General features: G+C 41.1%; 1 long non-coding RNA gene across 1 annotated transcript in view; it reads left to right on the top strand.

The window, feature by feature from the left end:
• The window catches only part of LOC121957084 (uncharacterized), a 147,985-nt gene that overhangs the window by 106,073 nt on the left and 18,839 nt on the right, over nucleotides 1–23,073 (top strand). The window contains exon 5 of the long non-coding RNA XR_006106734.2: nucleotides 21,075–21,136. This is a non-coding gene — a long non-coding RNA (uncharacterized LOC121957084). The remainder of the gene's footprint in view (nucleotides 1–21,074; nucleotides 21,137–23,073) is intronic.

Genomic DNA, 23,073 nt, shown 5'->3' with positions numbered 1-23,073 from the left:
GGAGGTTTTCACCGTAAGCCAAATTATCCACAGACGTCTCTTCCCCTCCAAAACAAACTGACGCATGATTTAAACCAGTAAAAACACTCAGTGTTTCTCTGATGCTCACAGGCATATTGGAGACGGGTCACTAGCCCAGCACCTACTGATGTGTGCTCACCTATTTCTCTGACAACCTAATGTGTGCTCATTTTTTCCTGATCCAGATGTTCAGGTTTTTAGTGAGAGCCGAATTATGTTTAAACAAATGGACCCAACAATTTAAAGGGGAACATCTCCTAAATTAAGAACTCCAAAATATTATTTCCATTGCCTATAGTTCAATCATTTTTTGTGAACATGAGCTTTCAAGCCATAAATTAATGGCTTAAAAACCCTGTTTTAATATTAGATTCCAATTTTCAGCAAATATACAAAGGGGACCTTTAAAGAAATAAATTACCTGTATAAACGTCATAATGAAAGGTGATTTGCTTTAAAGTAAAAAACAAAACAAAAAAAACCCAATTAGCAACAAACAAATATTTCAATAAATTTCATTTAGAATTATAGTAAAAATGCATTTTTGTGACACTTTAAGACATCTTGAAGCCAAAGTCAGTAGTTCTGTGTTTTATGTAACGTATCTAAGTGATAACTAGTTATACTTTGGGTTGGATCTTTTGTTATCCTTCTCAAACTAAAGAATTCACTCACAGCACACACTTTTTTTAACAGTACAGGTATATCTAATCCACCTTAAGTTGAATGACTGGCAGGCCATTTTTTGTTGTGAAGTTTGGAGATTCGGCTCAGGGGGGTGAAAGAAATGCTTTCTGTGTACAAAACATAAACGAGATGTGCCTTGGAACAGACTCCGTGCTGTGCTGCTGGGAGAGGAGAGAAGAGGTGAAGGAGAGGGGAGGGAAGGGGGGGTAATTGCCACATTAAGGGGAAGGAATTCAAAATAAATTTAATCTCCCAATCCCTTTCACCCCCCAAGAGGTTTACAGTGAGCATGCTCCGTCTTGTTGTGAGACACAAGGAGAGTACAGAGAAGGTGAAATGGAGACGAGAAGAAAGAGGGCGAGGTTCTGATCGAGGTAACCAGCTGGCTTCTAACCAGCATGAACTTGTGTGGGAAAGGTTCACATAAACTTTGTATGCAAAAGCCGTGCCGCTGTAGCTGAGTTTCTTGTGTTTGTATATGTGCGAAGTAGCAGTGATGACCTTTGCTGCCAAAGCCGCATTTGCATTTACTCTTCTCTGCCGGCACCTTTCCCACAGTGCCTCAGTCTGTATCTGAATAGTGTCATCAAGACCAAAGAGCATGTTTTCACCCTAACCAAACACACCACGTCGGCTAATTGCGCTGACTGGCACATCTTCAAGAAAAGGAAGGAGAAGTGGAGGGAGTGTGGACATCATTAAAATCCGCTGCTAATGTGTTTGGTTGGTTTTAGCCAACTCTGGGGTCAGAGGATGATTGAAAACCAGACGTTAAGCTTAAACCGAAGGCTTTCTTAAGCACACATTCTCCCTTGTGATGTCTTTCGGTCCCATTTTTCCATCAACTAGGGACTTGCTGAATAAGCATTCCTTGTCTTGGAAGTCACTCCATCCTTTTCTTTTTCCTGAAAATAGCTTCAGGTGAGCAGATCGCTCCAAAGCCGCGGCGAAGCTGTGTCAGCTCATGAGGTGCAGAGGCAGGGTTAAAGGCCCGCCAGATTCTACTGTATGTCATCATGTGGTTTGGGCTCTCACTAGGACATATGGTGTGGTGTATTTTTATAATGTAATCATTCCTCCTCCTGCAACAACACTGTTAAAACTTTCTGCATGCTGGGGCAAGAATTCAGTCAAGAGCCCTGCTGACCCAGACACAGCAGAGCATAAACAATGGAGCTCAGGCCTTGGGAACACACACCGCACACATGGACACACTTCTTGCAACTTTTGTCACTGCCCAGAAGCTCCACTTCCTGTACGATTGTCCGGTCTGACCACCTTTCTCATCTATTTATTTGTTGGTTATTAGTTCAATCACAGGTCATTGGTGCATACATGTGGGCCTTTTTGAGTGGTTTTATTAGCGTGGTGTGTTTACCTGACCAAATGTAACCTGTGGTATTCTGAGTTGAGTCATCTTCCGCTGTCAAGGAGGGACGGCGAGGTCAGCTGGAGTTCTTTCCTGTAGGAGCAGTTTAAGTGACACTGATTTGGCTTTCAGGTAGTAAAGATAATTAAGACAGGTTGCACAAGCCTATAATTATAGCCTCTCCCCATGCGTCACCCACGTCTTCTTTATGTCCTCATTATCGTCTGTAAATATCTATCTACTGTATACTGTGAAATGCAGTTTAGTGCTAAGATGTTTATTTCCGCTGTTGCTGCTGACAAACATCTTCTCAAACTGTCTACTCAACAAAGATGGATTTAATTATCAGCTCCCTTTTTTGTAAATGCTTCCTGTAGAAAGAAATGTCACCTAACCTGCCGGTGTGTCTCATTAGGGGAAACAACAGCCTGGGTTTCAGGGTGCTGACAGGCTGATTCGCTGTGATGTGGTGCCCTTGTGGATGAACATGCCATCCCTTGGCTGCCGGGTGAACACTGCGCTCTGTGTTGACGGGGACGACGGGCACACAGATCACGTTTCCAGCAGAAGCAGGAAGTAAGAATTGGAGGGTTCCTCTTACCAGGCCCCTTTCTTTCCTCCCGGTCCTACACAGAGCCAAACTCAAACCATGTGTGTTCTCACCCTGTGGACCTCCGCATACAGCCGGCCTGGCTGGCTGGCCGGTTGGCAAGTGCTGTGGTCTTCTTAACAACATGTGATCTCAGGAAACATTCAGCCCCTCCCTCGTGCCATTGTTATTTGAATCCCTCCTCTGTGTAACTCTGTTGGGCTCTCTTGGGGGAAGTGGTAAGCGATTCCTCTCTGTGTCCGGTCTCCAAAGACACACCTCTCCTTCCCGCTTGGAGCTTTCATTTAAGGTTAAGCACACGATGGATGTGATTGGGAAAGTACAGTAGTCTGTCCCCAGGGCCAAAGGTCATTTCCTGATACTCAAGCTGCTACAGGTTAACTAGGAGCAGATTAAGAAAAATGGCTTAAACACACAGTGACAATGGAGGAATTAAGCCACTGATGGTTATGTAGTTACACAGTAATTACATAAACTGATCAGTATTTGTAGTTTAAGCCGGTGGGAAACATGATCAGAATTGATCATTATAAAATGTTTTTTTTTTTTTTTTTTTTTAAATGAGAGAAAGGCTACATTTCTCTTCCATGCTAGAAAAAAGACCATAAGTTCTTAATGCATTTAATGGAAGTAAATAGTGAATGTTTGTCAGTGTTCATTCATTCATGTGGTCGTCTTCAGATGAGCCCTCCATTAGCATCTCTCATCATGCATGTGGCTAGCTTACCAGTGCTTTCTGCTCCTGCATCTGTCTTTAGGACATCCATGTATGTTGATGTAAGACGTCCTTGTAGATGAACCGGGACAGACTTCTCAATGTTAATTTTGTACATTTGTGGTTGCAATAAAGAACTGTAAAGACTACAGTATGACAATACCTCATAAACTTGAAACTCTGTATCTTTGTCTATAGTGACATTTGTGCACTGAAGCCAAAGCACTGCGATGTAAAGGACATATAAACCTATCTGTGAACAGTGTCATCAAAGTCAGAATATTGTAGTCATTGTTGGCATGTTCTGGCATGTGAATACCCCTAAGATGAGGTATTTATGGTGATGGAAAGTGCGGCTGTATGAGGCTGATTAGGTGAAATACCTGTCTCTGCTCTCAATCCTTCTACTTCAAAACTGCTGTTTACAGAAAACACCGACTGATGAGGGGATAATCTGTCGAAAATATATGTGCCACTTCTTTCTTTCCCTCAGTCTCTCTCTCTTACTCTCTTTTCTTACATTTTCAATAAAGTAAAGCTAATTTAACCCCAGAATGGGAGAGTGTACATGCAAAATTTTAAAAAGATCAAGATCATAAAGGGATTTTTTTATGGGATGGTGGCATTCCTGCATTCGCTGTCAGGCATTTTGTGAGGGATTTTTCAGGCCCTACTCCTGCCTCGTTCTTCGCCTCCGTCTCATGTGAAAGTCACCCACGACCCACCTCCCGCCACCCATTTTTTTCTAATGAGACACATTGTATGGACACCTGTGGCCTGCCATTTCCACTGGGGGGGGGGGTTGAGGGTTGGGGGCGTGGCAGCATCGCCAGCTTTTAATCGAGACGCGTTGACTAATCGCCCAGGGATTAGCCTCTTAGACAAGGCCTCTTTCATTCTGACACTGCATATACCGCAAAGACTCTGCATGGAGATGGAAAAGGTGGGGGAGAGTACATTTTTGGGGGGCTGGGGGTAAGTACAGATGGCATACTGTACCTGGATGTGCTTTGTTTGATCATGCCTGAGCCCTCTGCATGTACATACACACAGCACACCCACCCACACACACACACACACACACACACACACACACACACACACACAAACACATATATCCTGAGGCTGGATCTTTCCTCAAGTTCTCTCACTAGAGACAGCTCTGCATATTTCTCACAGCAATCACATAATGTGCCCCTGACAGCCTCTGCCCTTGTGCTGCGCATTACAGTCTGCTGAGACTGGGACAAATGAAATCGAACAGTGCTTAATTGATTTTGAGCAACAAAACCATTGTACCATCTCACTTTATGCCTCTAAAGCACTCTGCTCACCATACTGAATGAAGATGACATGTTTTTCGGGAACTTTGCCCTTTCTTCAGCCCATTTACAAACAAACACACATGAACACACGCACGCTCGTGCACAGACGTGCTCTGAGTAAGATTGAGTTTAGCATGCCGTGAATGGTTTGTGTATGTGTGTTTGGGAGTGGGCTGTGGACCTGTATATTGTTGTATGTAAATGAAGCGGGGAGACACCGTCGGGGCTCTGTGGCGTAGCTTGAACCTGATGTTTCCCAGAACCCTCTGCTGTATATTGTAGGGTCTGATGAGGTCATTCATAACACACAGCACATACTTGCACATAGGCAAAACACGCACATACGATTGTAGGCACAGAAAGAAGGTAGACAAAAAGAAGTAAGCCTTGCTTTGCACATATAGGGCTTGGTGTCAGTACTCTATAACTTTAAGGTATCGATGATAACCCAGTGCTAAGTGGTACTGAAACTCCTTCAGTCAAACAATACCCCATTTGATTTTTTGTTACCAGCTCTCAGTTTGTATGGTTTTGCTCTTAGCTGATCACTTGAAGGGTTCTTCGATTTAATGCAGGTCAGTCAGATGTGGTGATGATGTTGTAGCATATTGTATTAAAGCTGGCAGTTCTGTGTGCCGAGATGTCACCAAATGAGTGCTGGTGGCATTTTATGCAACTTAATGCGTCCATTGACATAATGATTATTAAATAAAGTAGACAAAAAAGCTATCAAATGATGTACTCAGTTGGTATCAGCATCACTTTAAGGGATCTTGTATTGGTATTGGTACTAGTGGTATTGTATTTTTTATAAAGATATATATATATTTTTTACAATATCCAGCCCAATTTGCACATGTAAATTCAATGGCCAGTGTGAGTAACTGTTTCAATGGGCATATGACTTTTTTTTTTGTCCGTCCATCTCATTCTCGTGAATACAAAATCTCAAGAATGCCTTGAAGAATTTTTTTCATATTCGGCACAAATTCTTACTTGGCCTCAAGGATGAACTGATCAGAGTTTGGTGTTTAAAAGTCAAAGCTCAAGGTCGCTGTCCCATACTCGTGAAGCCAATATCTTGAAAAAACCTTTTTTTGCCATAGCCCAAGAATTCATTATATAACAGAATTTCACATAAATGTCTAATAGGATAAAATGATGAAGTGATGACTTCTTATATTCATAAGATCAACGTTTTGTTAATTTGACATCAGAAGGTTCTTTAAAATCTCTTCAATGTTCAATCCCACATCTCAGAAATAGAAGGGGAGACATTTGGTCAGATAATGAATTGGTGACACTAATTTTGGGAGTCCACCTTGACACTGTGTGACAGTATAGATCGTCCATGCTGCTGGGGGGGAAATGGATGTTAAGCATCCATGTTTTATAATATAAGCTTCAATGCAGAAACATCCATATTTAAAGATTAGTTTATCGTCATGGCTACATGACGTCTAGTCTAGAAAACATGGATGTAAACTGTGACTGGTTTGCATAGGCGTACAACTTCAAAGCAGTAATTGTAGTTTATATGCAGTACTCCTGAAGACCTTTAAACTGATTTTGATGTGTAACATTGGTGAAGTTCCCCTTTAAGTCAAACTTGACAAATTGTGAAACTGCCATTTAAGAGACAAAGAGATGATGCCCCAAATCCATTAGAAAAGCAGAATTGTGTTTCCACTGAAGAGGGTCTCAGTTCTCTTTTTCATCTTTTCCTCTACATGCTCTACAAAGTACTGCTTCCAACTTGATATTTTATACATAAATTACACAGCATGCTGTAGTTACTAATTTCCAAGAAAAAAAATCCATCATGGTCAAGGTTCTTGTAAGAAAATTCACAGATATTCTAGATAATGTGCTTTTAGTTTCTGAGAACTGAAGCCTGTAAGGTGTGACTTGCTGTTTGTCAGGATTCTCCATTTGCACAGTTTGCCTCTAAAGCCTTTGCATTTCAAATTTCACACACCTATCAGAGGAACCTGCTACACACTAAGCCCTCTCTGAATGGAACATGGTGCAGAGCAAGCAGAGGCCCAAGACAACTTTGTAACATGACAAAGGTGGGCAAACACCACAGTGATGCTTGTCTTTTTCAAAGGCTTCTGTTGGGGTAGCACGTTCCAGTGGTCCCCCATTGTTCTCTCGATTGACTCTGACTGAAGTGTCTGTTTGCACTGAGCAGCCCTAAACCGGCAGGCTGGGATCATCCAAAGTTTTTCTTGTGTGTGATTTGTCACGGAGACAGCTTTTTGTAAAGGTCACCCATGTGTGGCAGGCTGGCTGCTCAGGTGTGCAACGGCAGCTACATGTTTGCTCAGTGGTCTTATGTGTTCTTTCAACCATGTACACTCTCAAGTTGCCCTGGCTCGAGCAAACATCGATGAAGAAACATGCAAAGAGGAAGACATTGTGGTTGAATATCAGGCTCGTTGTATTATAATTTGCAGTGTCTGAAACTGCATTGGAAAGTTTGTTCTGTTTTTGTTGAATTGCACCGTTCGACTTTTCACAAATCCATTTCTCCATACTGTGTTTGCTCTCAAATACATACTGTGGCCTGTTGTTTGTCTAGTCACAAGAGCAGCCTGGAAGCAGCTGCCAGCCTGGCCCTGCAGTTTGTGTGCTGTTTCACTTAGCCAGTGTAGAAACTGATAACAAAGGAAATAAATTAAATAGCACTAAGGCATTTGCGGTTGAGGAGATAGAAAAGTGAGACATACTTAACAGTGAATGGGAGGGGCAAGGTAGAAGCTGAGGCTGCAGGATATCAATAGGTGTGTGTGTGTGTTTATATATACTGTATATGTATGTGTGTGTCTGTGTGTGTTAAAAGGCTGTGTTTACGAAGCTGGGAACTAAGTGTTTGGCCCTCCAGGTGTGTGTGCCGGTGGTTGTCGGGGCTTGTGAGGCCTGCTGCGGAGGTGGCTACGTGACAGCGGTAATGATAGGTTGTGGCGGGTGAAGACATGAGTGTGTGTGTTGCTGCAGGCAAGTGTTAGCTTGGCTCCTGATGACATACACACACACACACACACACACACACACACCCGCGCACAACAATGTACCTTATATCAGACTTCACATCCCACGCAGCGTGAGCAATTAGACGCATGACATCAGGACAAGTGAGCACTTGCCAAGTGAGGAAGGCCAAGTTCTGCAAGTCTGGGGTCAGATGATCCTCAACCAACCAGCTCCGTCTAAAGAGCAGGCTCTTAAATCAGGTGACAGAGGGGTCAAGTTCAGGTTGAGCTGTAATCTAGCAGAGCAGGTCAAGTGCCTCTGCATGTCTGATTACCTTTGACCTGTTTACTTAGAAGATGATCTGTGTTTTTAGCTCTTCGGGGTGTATTTACACCAAGTATGAAGGATTCAGTCAGTCTCTGGAGTATTTACCATGTTTGTTTTATTGTGCAGAAGAGAACGATTTTATTTTGTGCGCCAAGGCTTTCTAAGAAAGCGCGCCTCTGTCTTCTTCTCTGTGGTGCATACAGACAGATTGACAAAAACAACTGCAGAAAACAAAACAGTAAGTTGAAGTTTAAAGGTATACAAATCCTCCGTGAAATGACTTTCAATTTCTCACAACATTATCGTACATTTTTGAAGAAATTTTGTTTTTCTTGCATGCCTCCACGGTGAATAGAGAATCCAAGAAAGGTGAACATTCTTCGTGAATTCAGTTAAAAAGGTTCACATTAAACAACATCAAAAGTATATTAAAACATTTGTTTCTGAACTTTCACACAAGTTGTGCATTATTATCCAAGTCTCTGTTTTGCAGTGGTTTGTTAACACATGCATTTTTGGTAAAATCTTATGATATAAAGTGCTTCCGCATAGGAGTAGCGCCCTTAACGTGCCTGGGCACGCACATGCCTTTGAGCTCTGCTACAAATGCTCGTCCGTGAGTGTGACTGTTTGTACGTAAGTTTTAGTGAAAATGTGTGCATGTGAGAAAAAGTTTTCTTCACAAATGAAAGTTAACACGTGCAGGGGAAGTATTCCTTAAACCTTATTTCACAACCACAAGGAACCCAGAAAAGTCGTTAGTTAAAGTTTCTGAACTATGCTGCCAAAATTCTGCTCAATAAACAAGTAACTTTTGTGTCCATATAACATTTGGTTTCGAACCTTGTTTCACTTGGAAAAAAAAAAAAAAGAAAAAAAGACGATGCTACAAAGTAAATATTTCCCTTATGGTTTTGGCCAATGAAGATTAGCATGATTGCACCGTGAGATAAACAGTTTGGAATTTACATTTGTCTCTGAAGGATTGTATTCTGATAGATGATATTTAAATTAACTAATCAGATTTTGTGGACTTTGTTTCCTCAGAGCTAGAAAATGTTAAATGACTTTCTGTAGGAGCATCTCGCAGATCAGCACTAACATGGAGTTAGACACCGCAGGCGCATGATCTCAGCTCTGCAGATGTTAAAATTAGTTTCTCGTTTTATGACAAGCACATACCTGGAGCTCATTAAACAGGCTCTTCGACACACTACCCTCTCCTGTCATTTACAGTAATGCGCAAAGATAATAGTGTTGCTCGACAAAGATGCTCATTGTTGTGGCTCGCAGCGAGGCCTTGCATCTTGGGGAAATAGAACTTGCTGCGGCTAGCCGACCCACACAATAAAGCTCTCAGGAAGACCTTGTCAGTGCTGGGGCATTTCAAAATGGTCTCACCACTCCGGCCGCATCCGTTCGCCCGGTTTCTGCGCTTCTCTGTTCTGTGATACCGCAACATTTAAAAAACACACACACAGAGAAGAAGAGACAACAGATGAGCTATTGTCTTACATAGGATGGACTCAGAACTAGTCATGTCTGCATGTCTGATCTTAAAGTATGAACTGTGGTTTGGTGTAGGACGGTTGAGTTGCTGCTGCTTTATGTCAAGATGACTCTTAAACGTGTCAGCCTCTGTTCGACATCTTAAAAGGGCGACGTAAAAGAGTAAGTAAGTAAGAGTAATGACACAGAAGAGAAATGATTTTTAGAGAGTTCCCCAGTCATTTTAAACATGGCAACTTGCCACATACCATGCTCAGGAGCAACGTAATAAAATTGACTCAGTGACAGATGAACAGTAGGCAACCTGTGGTTCTTTTTGGTCGCTTTTGTCCACAAAGATCAGACGCTATTGTGAGGTGCGTCTGTATAAATCCTTGTGAGATTATTTTTCTATTACTTTTTATGTTTTGAATTGAACTCTAATGGGGCTGAGTTCAAAGAAGTGAGGAGGATATTTCCTGCTGTCTCGGGGCTTAGTGTGAGTTCAAAGCCTTCCAACTGTTGACAGCAGCTGGTCTTCTCAGGAGCTCCGACTTTGTCCTACTGTATAAAAAAAAAAGCGACCACTCAGCTTTAGTCAATCCCCAGCAGTACAACACTATACATCCCCCCCATGCACTGTAGTAGAAAGCTTTATGATTTAGACAGTATTAAGCTGTCTGGAGAGGTATCAAAGGTTCGTGCTTCCATCTCTGACTCTTGTTGTTTCTCTTCAGCTCATTTCTTTTCCAGTCTCAGAGACGGCAGTGCCCAGAGGCAGTGTCAGTGCTTATATTTGTGATTTTGTTGGCAGAGGAACAATGGGTTAGTTTAGGCAGTGCATTCCTGATTATTGACACATTTTGGTATGGAGGAGGATTAGTGAGCGCCATGGCTTTTTTGATTCTTCTGCTTTGGCTCGTGAGCAACACCTGGGTGTATCTATGACAACAGGCATCACAATGAACAGTGATTTCGCCACCAACCGGTTTGACAGAGAGTCTGTGGCGATGCTTGTGCAAGGAGGGTCACTTAAGAGAGGAGAAATGGGGAATATTTGCTTGACACAAAGTGCAAAGTGACGCTTTGCAAGAGTTCCCAGTTACCTTAAGAATTAAATTCTTCCCTCTCATAAAAAAAAACCCATAAAATATGTTTATGCACAAGTTTCTATCCTGTATGTTCAGTAGAAATAGTTTCATAGGGTGGAGATGAAGGTTTACGGTTTCTTCAATAGGAGCTGTACCCATTCTGACAGCCCTGATTACCTGAGTCCGGCTCGCCCACATGTGGTCTGTGTTGAGATGGCCCGATAGCTGGGACTGAGGCAGCATTGTTAGCCAACAAGCAGTTTGCTGAGGGTCTCTTAATGACCTGCTCTTCAATCTTATCAGCAGGAGCCCACAGGACCCATATCAAGCATCCTGGTAAAGACTTCCACTGACATCATGGCTTTTATAGGCTCTATCCAGTTATATTTTCACCTTCAAGAGCCTGCAACTTGTTTTTGCATGGGAACAAGCGATATGAAACCACAAAGTGTCTTATGATTTGAATTCACTCCAATTTAAATGTGTCCTCTCAAGGAGCATGTTTTGTTAAAATGTCTCTGTTAAATCTGACAGCTGTGTTGCTGCTTAAAGATGTTTGATCTTGAGACTGGTCTCCAGACCACTTTTTAAAGGTCCTGGTCTCATCTTGAGCTGTGGGTATTTTATTGGGCATTTGGATCTTTCAGATCAATTTGAAGAGTGCTTATTGATTGAATGTTCCACATTTTAATGTAAGTGTATCATGCAGTTTGGGATTCTCCCGAGTTTGGTGTTCATCTGAACTCAGTCTCACCCTGCCTTGGTCTTGGTCCTGACTTGGTCTCAACCTCGTAACATCTTGGTCTTGTCTTTAGCTCCATATGCACTGGTTTTGATGATGACTCGGTCTCGTTTTAGGTGGTCTGGATTACAACACTGGCCATAGGTAATGTTGGAATTCAAATCCCAGAGGCGTTTCCCATTGTTGGAATGACAGACACAGGTTTCAGTGTTATTTTTGACGTGTTTGTTCAGTCCTGGCAGTTTTCCAGGAATATATTGGTGAGGAATGCATGAGTTTGATTGACTACTGCAATTTGTCGAGTGTGTATGCATTCCAGGAGAAAAAAATCTCATCACATTATTCTCATGTACATAGATTTTTTTTTTTCATGGGTAGTTGATTGGGATGTCCATTTTATTATCTTGTACACACCATGCACAGTATGTTGGAAACAGAAGCAGTTACTGTGGTGTCTTGTTAAAAAATTCTCCTCGCTTGCAGGATTCAGTGTTGGTTAATTACCTGAAGTGGAACTGAAAAGTTGGTTCACTCTGTGTCCATTCCTGAGTGGAAGACAAGCTGTACTGTAGCAATGATTGCCTGTGGAGAAGAAAACAGTGTGTCCACATTAAGTTACTGTCCATCCGTCCCAGAGGTGACTGTAAACTACAGCAGAAACTTATCTCAAACTTGTCAAACAGTGTTACTAACGAGCACTGATAAGTGAGGTATTTAGGGCATTTGACTACCCTGTCATGTGCACTCAGAGGTGATACTGCTTGGCAGGCCAGACAGCCGACAAATAACGCCAAGAGGGGGAAAACCCATCAGTTTGGAGTCCATTTGAGTCACTCCGGCCTACTCACTGTTAGCTCACCTGTTGTGTAAAAGTAATGATTTCCAAAGATGTTTTTACAGATAAAAAGTTTCCGGTACAATACTGCCGATCATTGGTACAGGAGGCCCTGTTCAAGAAATGTTTCCCATGCAATAAACATGATTGCTTTTTTCAGGCCCTGTAATGAGAGCATGTAAAAATCTCAAGTAATTACAGGCCTAATTACATGTCAATAATCAAACCCACTAATACAAATCATTCAGTCATACCTTTTATCCACCTGCTTATTATTCCTAAAGTATATGATCATCTTGTCAGCCTCTCACAGGGCAGCGGTGAATTCTAAACTAAATAAACATAAACAACTACATCCTCCCAAGAATTCAAAAACTGAACAGGTTGACTGAGAGTAAGCGTGGGTGGCTGCCAAAAATAGCGCCTTCGTTTGCGAAAGAAAAACAAAACACAAAATGTTCTTCCTGATGGCTGACATGTCAAGGAGACATAACTGGAAATGAAGGCTGAGTGGAACCGGACCTAGCCTGTCCAGGAGCCCTCTCATTCACATCAAGTGGTTTTGTTTGGCACTGGCCCTTTTGTTGACACTGTGAGGTTCTCATGCCTATTAGGTTGCTGTCGGCGAGCGGGCACCATGATGACATGCCTCGCACAATGCTGTTGGCTGGTGCAGTGTCATTGTCACATTATCACCTGCTTGCTTGACTGGAATAGTTCTAGACAGCTAAAGAGGGTGCACAGGCTTTGTCCTTTTGCACTATAGTGTTACAATATCAGCAGATTACATACCTGTTCTGTTTAGTCACTGTATCGCTGTGACATCACAAACATGCCAGATTTTCTAATGAAATTGGATGTGAAAACCATTTTCTCACATCCTCGGTATGTAATCAGTGTGTTAGCCTTGTCATACTGATGAGGAAGTCCTGCATTTTTTTTTCGTCTTTTTTTCTGATGGCTCATCCCTGTGTAGGCACTTGGGTGCTGGCCCTTTTTGAAACAAAATTCCCCCTGCCAATAATGAAGAGTGTTACAGGCTTTAACCGTGATTTTCTGGTGTGAGGCAGCGTGGGAAGTTTGCTGAACTTCCTGACCCCACGCACCACCGCAGCACATTGACCCTCGTCACGTGACAAAGGAATGTTCCGCATCTTTTGTTTTAACACCCGCCGCACTCATGGAGTTGAGAGCAATTTTGCATACTATAGAATGATCACTAGCTTGGCATTTTGCCTCCCCATTCTCCTCCGGTGTTATTCCCAAACAGGATTTGCAGGCAGCTCTCTCCTGCATCTTTTAAATCACTTCAAGCGCTACTGAAGCCTTTTTCACCCAAAGCGGGCACCAATCTAATGGCATCATTTGGGCCTGCACACATCGAGAGAATCAACCCCTTTTTTTTTCTATGCTTAAGGTTTTTTGTGAACAGGGGAAAACAAAAGACCAGCCCAATGAAGCGCATCTTTGCTGGCGAGTTGAATAGAGGGGCCCCTTTCATGGCTGTTTATGAGCACCCCTCTTCAAAAACACACATACAAATCACATCCAGTTCTCGCAATGGCTCCTCTGATACGAGGATGATGGCAGGGAGGGGGCTGGAATCTCCTGGTGCCTCTCTCCCTTTTCATATGTTCCAGTTGATGGATTTCCACCAAGTGACGACCCCAGCTTTACTATCAGATCCATCGGTTTGTTTTCATGCGCTTAATCACATGTTACATAAGAGCAAGTCAGGCATCTCTGCTGAAAACATCATTAAAATGTTTCATATAACAGATGCTGGACAGAAGGCAGAAAAAAAGCCAGCGTTATTAAACTGTCTGTTGCCTTTGGTGTTTTAAAATGTAACATGCAATTTATGGGGAAAACAACATGCAGCATTGTGAATCATGAGTATAAATTAGGGCTGCAATGGGTATTTTCTGGATGAAGTCTTTGCAAGCTTTGTCAGCTATTTTAATAATCGATTGATGGCAGATATTCAGTGGTTCAAGCTTCTCAAATGTGTTTTTCTCCTTATCTTGCATCATAGAAAATTAACCAGTTTTTGGAGTTTAGACTGTTGGTCTGGCATTAAAATGTAGATATATATATATATATATATTTTTTTTTTTTTTTAAAAAGAAGAAGTCTCCTTAGGGCTGTGCAATATATTGATATTATATCCATAGTGTGTTGTAAGACTAGATATCATCTTAGATTTTGGATATGGTAATATTGTAACTGTGTCCTCTTCAAGTTTTAAAGGCTGCATAACAGCAAAGTTATATAATTTTCTTACCAGACTGTAGCTGCTCTATTGTTTGCCTTTATCCACTAAGTCATCATATCCATTATATTTGATATTGAGGTACTCAGTAAAAAATATTTTTATTTTTATTATTATTATTTTTTAATCCCTAACCCTAATCCAGCACTAAGGTACTATGTACTCTAGGAAATAATGATGGATAATTTTACAGTTTTTTTTTTTTTACAGTTTTTTCATGTTTTAAAATCAAAGGAATAATCAATTAAAAGAGAAAATCAGAAAATTTAACAATTATAAAAATACTGTAACCTCTAGTTACTGTTCTGAGGTCTGATTATTTATTTTTTTCAGTTCAGTGTAGAACATAGTGAAAAGCCAATCTCAATTTCCCTGAGCTAAAAGTGACCAAATCTGATTAACAGAGCAAAGTCCAAAGCTCTAAATTTTACAATATAAAACTCAGATAAGCACTATATTTTAGAAGCTGTAATCAGCAAATATTGTGCTTTTTATGGTAAAATAACAATGAATTCATTATCAAAATTAATCCAGTATTATTCGATATTTTTATTATACTGCGAAACGTTTTAAATGTTTTTTCATAACATTTTGTCCTGTCTTGCCTGTAGGCCTGTTGATCTGTTGTGATAGAAAGTTAGGATCACATTCAGACAGCCTCCTCAGCATGAACGAAGTAAAGTTTAAATGCAGCTTTCAACCAACAGCAGCACATAAGGAATTAGTTTTTTTTCCAGAGTGCCAGCTCTGTGCTATCAGTATAGTTCTATAACACTGTCCTGGATGCCAGTTTTGGGGCATCAAAGCTTTAGTGAAAAATAATAGTAGCTGGGTAAGAAAGAAATGAGGACATCAGTCTCTGCGCCTAAAATAATGTGACAATTAGCCACCTGTTAGCCCACAAGTAACACATAGCCATAATAGCTAGGGAAAATAATACTTGTCAAGATGGCTAAGCTGTTACAGTTTTCGTGTGATTTGCCAAGCTTGTTTCGGATTTGTGATGTACCAGTTTTCAGTCGGTGTCACAAAACTATATGTCCATGCCTGAAAATTAAAAAGATAAAAAAACAGTTTTATATATATATATATGTACATATACAACATTATGAATTATATTAATAATCTTTACATTTATTTTATTTTATTAATTTTATTATTATTATTTATTATTATTATTTATATTAAGACTGTATCTATATATATATATACTGGTATTGATTATAATGGTAATGATCAAAGCTTGGAAGCATTCGTATCAGCCATAAGTTATACTGATGACCAAAGTAACCTGCATTTCTTAGCTATGCTGTTTTCGAGCTGTTGCATTGTGTCACTGACAAAATGATTTACAGTGCTGTCAACATGTGATTTACAGTGTTGCAAAGTCTTTTGCTCAGAGGTGTAATTAAGTCCCACCTTAATGCTGTGGTTTTTTTTGGGTGTAGTTAAATAATACTATCTTAAAAGGGTCATGATGCAACAGCCAATCAAAAAATTCAATTGTCTTCATCAACTCATTCTATAATTTTATCCAAAAATATACATATACATAATTAAATGTTTGAAATAAAATGCAAACATTGATGATTATGCGAGAGTGTTTCTAGCAGTGTGCACATGTTCATACTCAGAGGAGAGAGCGAGAGAAAGAGCACACAAACTTGTGTATGCGTGCCTCTTTCCTTGGGTCAGATATGAAGGTCACAGAGCTGACAACTTTTGAACAAATTGCAAGTCATCTCACCATAAAGTAGATCTTCATGTAACTACCTTTTCCGCTTTGTGTCATACCTTGTTCAACAGGTAGAGGTGTGATGGACAGGAGGAATGCAGGTGGAGGGATTTGTTTTGTAATGGCAGTCTATTCTTTGGGTGTTCTTAAGCAAACAGAGCGGCGCTATGTCCTGTTTTTACGGGTTTCACACGTCACTGTTCAAACTCTCAAACAGGCAGGTCCCCAAGTGTACATGGAAGAGAGCAAACAGTGCTCTAATACTTCACCACTCTGACCTTCTGCTAACTTGATACACGCATAGACAAACACACACACACACACACACACCTTTAACTAATGCAGTCAAACCGCGCCGTGCAAAAGGATCTGGGACATGTTCGTTTTAATCTCGGGTTTTTGTGGCTTATTTGTTGCACAACTGAATGAAAAAAAGTAACGATGTGGGTAATGTTGATGTAAATTATATCCAGCTTTTGCTTTCCGATCAGAGTGCTTTAGCCTCCGAGGGTAAATAATACAGAAGTGTGGATCTGCCTGCTGTTAATGACAGTTCAGTTCAGTTTTGGCCTCAACTTGCAACTTGTTTTTCCAAAATATTCGAAACACTCTTTTTTTTTTAAACTTTAAAAAACTCTTTAAAAAACTTTTGTTGTTTGTTGTTTTGTAAAGAAAAATACATACAGAATCACCTTCTGAACAAATATATATTTACATTATTAGGTGACATATTTACACATATAGTGAAAGAACTAACAAACAGGCAAACATCTTATTGAAATAGTCTATAAAAGGCTGCCATGTCAAGTTTAACACGTTTTACCTTCCCTTTTAATGAACATTTAATTTGTTCTAAATGTACATTTTCATCACATCATTCAATAATGTTTGGTGGGTTGATGGATTTTTCTGTTTCAAAACTCTCATTCAGTTATATTAATGAATGACTTTCCATATCAGGAAATAGCTTTGTTATTAATGCATCCAGGGTCTCATAAACATTTGTGGTGGGTGCTTATATGTCTTGTTTAAGTAGCAAACGAGTGGCACATTTCAGGCTCCGTGAGCCGGCCTAATTGAGTGCTACTTTATGTGTTTGGGTCAAAAGCACGGAGAGTAAAAAAACAAAAAAAAACAGTGGGAATTCTGTGGGAAAGTTTAAAAGCTCATAAAATGATGGATTTCCAAGTGCTCCCTTAATCCCAACAAAATGTAGTGAAACAGTACAATGTCTATTTTTATTAATGGCACGGAAAAATAGAGAGGAAACGTGTAGTGCTCCCTGGTTGGTGCACACAACTGTGTGTCTCGGGTTGATTTAGTTTATGTAAGCATGTGTGAAGCGCTGAGGTGCGTCTGGACTTGTGTGTCACTGCAGTGCGTCTTTACAGTTCTGCAAAGCTCCCTGCCATGTTGTCCTTTTATACAAACAGACCAAACAACACCTACTGCTTCTATAGATCCCTCTGCGATCCTCTCTTTACTGTTCTCTTCCTTTCCGCTTGTTTTAAATCTGTCTCCGATATACGAGGCATTCCTTTGTGGTTGTGTAACATGATTTGAGGCGAACAGAGAGAGACAAAAAGGGAGAGAAAGAAAAAGAGAGAGAGAGAGAGGGAGTTTTGTCTTGCTGGGTTTTCATGTCCTACTGTGCGCTCATATTTCTCAGCCCGCTTCAGAGTTGTGGGTAGCTGGCTTATCGTCGGCCTCCCCAGCTCTTTCCGTCATGCGTTGCCTACGTTAATCTCTCCTGTGTACTGTAAACCGCCCCTAATAACCCTGCACACGATTAAAGCAAACATCTTAATATCGGCCTGCCTCATTATCAACTCACACTGGGAGAATGAGTGGTTCGACCTCTCCTCTGTAATCATGAGGCTCAGAATTAAGCCTGAGAGCAAAACAAGATACTTGGTATCTGTTACAGGAAAAAAAAAAAAACAATAATGCTATGAGTTTGTCTGATTTTCTCATTTTAAAAATTCACAGGATTAAATACAGTATTTTTTACTGATAAATCTGCCATACGAGCAGAATTTTCTGCTGTTTGTGAAGAGACAGGCAGCAAGAATGAGAGTGAGATGCAGGACTGAATGTTGGGTGTTGCTCTAGAGGGTGCTGTTCACTGAGGAAATGTGCTTTCCTCCCTCTGAAGCCTGGCTGCGCTCACTAAATCTTATTTGTTTCACTCTCTTGAAAACATGCTTTAAAATCAAATCACTTACAGAAATCAGCGTAAAAAAAATTCTGTGCCATTAGTTCAAATTGATGCATCAGGAGGGAAAGTGGAAAGTGAGACAAATAATATGAAATGTGATTAAAAAAAAAAAACAGTTCCTCGAAGGAAAGAGTGTGTGGTATTGTGCTGCGAGGCTTCTCCACCGTGACATTAGGACATTGTAATCCCTCTGTGTGTCCTCACCTGTGGCTCCCACTCCACACACAGACACACAAACGCCTGCAGATGTTTACACAAGTTTCACACAGCCAACAAGAGCAGATGATGAGCTGTCAGTCAGACCTCCAGTGGCAGAAAGGAGACGGGTGAAGAATGTGTCCGTGGCGATGGTTACACCTGTGCTGTCTGTGGTTTCCTGCGGCGGTATCGCAGGGTGTAATCCCTAACATCGCCCGTGTTTATGCTTGTGTTTTAGTTACAGGCCTGATACTCGCATGCTTTAGAGCTTAGATGGGACTTCTGCTTCACTTACTCCTCAGCCTGGCCCCAGGGGCATCCTCCCCAGCCTGCCACACACAGGCTCGTCCCCGGCATGTATGGATACAGTAAACAAACACGGAAGCTTTCTGCATGTGTCATACATCTTGTATTGCCTTCATGGACTCACAGTCAAGTACACATTCATACAAGGGCGTAGATTTCAACATTTGGGGGGGGACACATACGAAACGGGGGGTTTGGGGTCCTCCTGCAGGACATTTTTAGTGTCAAAAACAGTGTTGGAATGTGCTTTTACCTAAGTACTGTATTTAAGTATGAATTTGAGGTACTTGTACTTTACTTGACTGTTTTCTTTTCATGCCACTTATACTTTTACTTCACTACATTTCAGAGGGAAATATTTCAAGTTCTTACTTCAGTTAATTTATCCAACAGCTTGAGTTACTTTACAAATGAAGATTTTTGCATAAAAACTTACGATTTGATCAAATGTGAGGTTTTGTTATAAAATTAGCAAACAGTTTGTAAAAGTACTGCTGAAATGAGTCAAAGAGAAGTCAGAAAATGAATTGGCAACTATTTTGATAAACATTGAAGTCATTTTCTTTTTTTAAAATATATATTATTTTGAGATTTTAGGTGGGCTGCTTTTCTATATATTTTAAAATAATTATTTTTTTTTTGTCAGTTCAGTGTAGGAGTTTTACTTGTAATAGGGTATTTTCATAGTGTGGTACAAGTACTTCTACTTAAGTAAAGAGACTCAATACCCCTTCCACCACTGTCAAATGCTGAATTTACTGCATTCTGGTGATTTTTTTATTCAATAATCAATCAAAATTGCCTTTTTAAGCATCAATTTATGGTGAAAATGTCATAAAAACAAAGTCCTCTGCTACTTTCATGTTTTTATGTTCAAACTATTAAGAGGGATGTGTCCCCTCTGCCACTCCCAAAATCTACACCTATGCATTCATAGAAACTTAAGTAAAAGGCTTTTTTGGTATCAAACTAAACACTGTGTTCTGTTTAAAGTTGTTATGTAAAATGTAATTTATCCTCAAACTCTGTTCTAAATTTAGAAAACCATATTTTTCTGTTGATCTGGACTTGGATTGCCATAATAGGATCATTTACAGGGAACATTAAGCTGTGGTTGTTTCCTTATGTACTCAGAGTATTTGAGGAGGTCTTTTTTTGTTGTTTTATATGGTTTGTATTTCGTCATGAGTGACGCCGGCTGCACCACTGAGGTCATAAACGGGGAGGAGAAAGTTTCAGTGCCAGCGACTGAACTCACTTTTTATTTTAGTAAATATGCTAAATTTAGAGCTCGGTCGTGGCCAAAAGTTCGTCCCAAACTCCCTGAATGACACACCTTTCGAGAAGTGACTCTCAACATCTGCTATTTTTATCATAATCTCACTTTTCTCCCCTTGTTTTTCTTCTTTTTCTCTCCTCTCTCTTTCTCTCTTTTTCTGACAGCCACACTAAAAATGATGCAGTCCTGTTTTTCATTTATAAGATTTGTTGGGTGGATTATTACAGAGAGGATCCTAATTCCCACTAAAGGAAGGACATGCTTCAGCAGTGTTTATGAAAACACAGTGCTCTGACGTGAGTAGCAGTGGAGAACCAGTAACAGGTCCTCTTTGCTAACACACCCTCCTTACATGGCTGCCCAGTGAAAAGTCTGTTGTAATGGTGGCATTTCAGCCCTTCAAAGTAAAATGGCCAATTAGATAATGGGATTCGGTTTCTGGGGAGCAAACCAAGCCGTGACACTGCATAAAGTAACATGTGACGTCTTCTGCTGACTAAGACAAAACCTTACACTACATAAAATCTGGCCTATTATAAGCACAGTATTGAAGGCTTGTGGTTCTTCTTCTGTGCGATGTGACATTGATGAGATCCACCCGTCCGCCGTCTGTTATTTCTGTCCCTGACCCATTATTGTCAAGCGGTGCTCTGCTCTACTGTAAAGTGGTCAGTGTTTTGGAACCTGGTGCTGTGGGTTGAGGCTTTGAACCGTTTTCCATTCGTACCTCACATTACATGCGCAAACATCGTTTTACCTAAATGAACCCAGCTGAACAAATGGAGAGTGAAGAGTTAAGCAGATCTAGCACTGTAATACTATATGCTGTAGCTGGTGTGTGAAGTGACGTTTGTCCTCTTTTGATTTTTCTTTTTCACAGTGAAGGAATCCAAATTCTTGGAATGAGATGCCAACCTTTAATTGCTTCCCAGGGATCTTCTGGTGAGTATATATGTTTCTAAAGGCTGCAAATAGCCTCAGTGTGCTTGTGGTGCTTCAGTGTTAAAGTTCTCCCCTGTACATTTCTGCCATGTCTGTATCCTTGACACAAGCCGCAACCTCCGAGGCTGAGAAATGAAGCCAATGCGGAAGTGCCAGATGTCCCATAAGATCACAGAAATGTCCAAAAACCTAGAAAAGTCCTACAAACATCCCCAAATCCTAGGAACGTGCTATAATTCTGGAAATGTCCTAAAGTCTGAGAGATGTCCTAAAATCCAACAACCGTCCTTAAAAAAAAAAAGGCCTAAAATATGCGAAATGTCTGAAAACCCCAGAACAATCCGAGGCACGTTCGGAAATACTAGAAATATCCTGCAATCTTCAAAACGTCCTAAAACTCTAAAAACATTGACGTAAAATTCTAAAAAAAAAAACACACACTGGCCCCTGGCCTCCTGGCATTTTGCAAAAGTGGCCCCAAAGCAAAGCAAGTGGAGTACCCCTGCATTACACCCTTAATGTGAATGTAGCTTTAATTGTCGTAGGAAGATGTTATGCTTTTTTTGTCCAGTAGTGTTTTACTTTGCAGCTCTTGCGGCTCACCCAGATGTGCTGAATGTTTTTACTATCTGTAACAAAACGGCTGTGTGCCAGAGACTTTTAGTGTTGCTGTGGTTAGCCTTATAAAACTGACGCAACTCCAGCTTTAACTGTTGGCACAACTGGCAGCCAAATGTTAATTATTTAGCTTAACATGGAGAATTTAGACAGAATTTACTGCCTGATATTTGTTGTGGTTTACTTAAGAGATTGTTCTCGTCCTCAACATGGCATTTTAACACAAATCATTTAATCATACTGCGTTTTAAAGCCACAGCCATCAATACTGTAGCCTACGGTACTCAATGTACTTAGCCCCTCTCCCCCATCCCATCAGCTCCACTCCCTCCCCACTGGTGCCCCCTATCCCTTACTCCCTCATTCAGCTGGTCCACCCTCTACCAACCAGTGTGTGCCTGTCAGCGTGTCACCCCAGGGTGATGCCCCTCTCTCAGCCCCTTGGGGCCCTTTTGACTCCGCAGCACTCAGTGTTTGCCCAATCATTTGGGAGCCGGATACGGGGATGAATTGTTAACTACAGCAGGTCAGCCTGTGCCCCACAACCCCCGGCCCTCTCTGCTCCCCCCCCGACCTGCTGTTGACTCATCTCCATGGCAATGGGGCAGGAATTTGTTTTCCCTCATGTGTCTGCTGCCAGCCAGCTCCCCGCCACCACCCCTTCTTCTCTTCATCCTCGCCGCCTTTGAGCGTCCAATCAAAAGACAGCTGTAGGGAGTCACATGGTCAGGAAGTGTTGAGGGTGCATCCCACTGAGTGAAGCAGCGTTGTCACTGGAGCTCTGCTCGGCCTCAGGGGAAAATGTGTGTGATTTGTTTGGTTGGAAAGTACAGTCATCAATGATTTCCTGACACACAAGCATTTTTAAACACAGGCGATCAGAAATGCACGTGCACACACGCAGACATGTGGTTTATAATGTGCAACTTATTATAAAATACATTATGTTTAAGCCGCCTAAATCCTCCTCCTGCAGCCATCGCGATGGCCTTAGTTAAAATAATTCAATTTCTGTTTATTTTTGCTGTGCGATGATTAAGAGAAACCCTAAACAGAGGGGGCCTGTCATATACATTATAGATGTGCACCAGCCTACTTCCACGTTTCACATGACACGGTAATACAGTACAAAGAGACACAGGTCTCCTGCATTACTTTTTGGTATGATTTTGTTATTAAAAATGCTACATGTGGCTCTCTGAGCAGCACATGGTCCTAGCTCTCTGCAGTTTTGAGCAGTTAAATTCCCACCATTGTCTCAACGAATCGACAAGCTCAAGTGTGCACATGTGCGAGTGTGTTTGTGTGTTTGCCCCCAC

Source organism: Plectropomus leopardus, chromosome 18, assembly GCF_026936395.1.
Source record: "Plectropomus leopardus strain MGB_pleo_1.0 chromosome 18, ASM2693639v1, whole genome shotgun sequence".
In the NCBI taxonomy this organism is placed as follows: domain Eukaryota; kingdom Metazoa; phylum Chordata; class Actinopteri; order Perciformes; family Serranidae; genus Plectropomus; species Plectropomus leopardus.
This window is presented reverse-complemented; position numbering and strand designations above follow the sequence as displayed.